This window comes from Theobroma umbraticum, unplaced genomic scaffold, assembly GCF_002168275.2.
Source record: "Theobroma umbraticum cultivar Fairchild unplaced genomic scaffold, ASM216827v3 scaffold_81.0, whole genome shotgun sequence".
Taxonomy (NCBI): domain Eukaryota; kingdom Viridiplantae; phylum Streptophyta; class Magnoliopsida; order Malvales; family Malvaceae; genus Theobroma; species Theobroma umbraticum.
Genome location: NW_018397268.1, coordinates 6154948 through 6156189, shown reverse-complemented (window position 1 = coordinate 6156189; position 1242 = coordinate 6154948).

Here is a 1242-nt window from a genome sequence, read left to right as displayed (position 1 = left end):
TTGTTTGATTTTTTCTTGTGTTTGACGTACATATGATAATATTGTGACATGCATGGCATAAAATCGAGATAATATCAAACGAAAACTTTTTATTGAGTGTACTTTTCAAATCCACCCATCATGCTGGTGGGATCCGAGAGTATCCTCTCACCTAAGGAGAATGCCCGATAAACTCACCTTCTCAAGTTTAACAAGTATATCCTATCATCGGGATAGTCGTTTTCAAGTAAAAACAACGTTTTCATGAATGCAAATCCTAATACGAGAAAAAGCTTTTTATTAAAGATATTTCTTCGAACCCTCCTATCGTACTAGTGGGATTCGGGGGTATCTTTTCACCTAGGAAGTTTACCAAAAAAACTCACCTTCGCAAGCTTCCTCTAAAAGTCCCATCATTAGGCCTATGCTTGTGTTTAGAATGTTTCAATATGCCATGACATTTAACAATGCAACCATGGTACGTGATTCAATGTTTGTTTCTTATCTTTAACAAAATTTATTATTTTTCCTTGTGTGCATATTAATCATGATCAAATATTTTACATTTACTTGTTGTTTTATTTTGTTATGTATTTTACTACGTAAATGCTTATTTATTTTAATACATGAGATTCTTCAAAATCATATTTTTAGACCAAATATTTTTATCTTTTTATTTATTTATATGTATATGTATTTTATCCATTTCTTTTTGAATTATTATTGTGATTATGGAATTTATTGTTACCATTAATTTCTTATTTCTTTTATTTATATATTTTGATTAATTAATAAGTTTTTATTTTTTTTATTTAGCTAAAATTAAGAACAATTGAAATTTCGAGTTTGAACCATCTCATTATACTAGTGGAGTCCTAATCGAAATTCCTAACCTAAAGAAAATTATTAAAAATTGTCACTTCTCGAGTTCCGTACGATCATCCCATCATCGGTCTTAATTTCAAGGTGGTGGGTATCGTACATATTTATTATTATTTTTTTTATCTTATATATTTGTATTCTTAACTTAGATCTAACATTGTTTATTATTGCTTTTAGTTAGGCATCTATTTTTGCCTATGAATTTATCCTCTATAAAACTAAACCTATCACTTCATTATTAAATATTGGTCTATCTTTTTATTTATGATTTTTTCTCTTTTCTTTTTGTTCTTTATATTTTTACCCTAATAATGGATAATTTTTATGAATACAATTTTTATCTTTTTATCTTAATTAATCACATGTTAAAACTAACATATT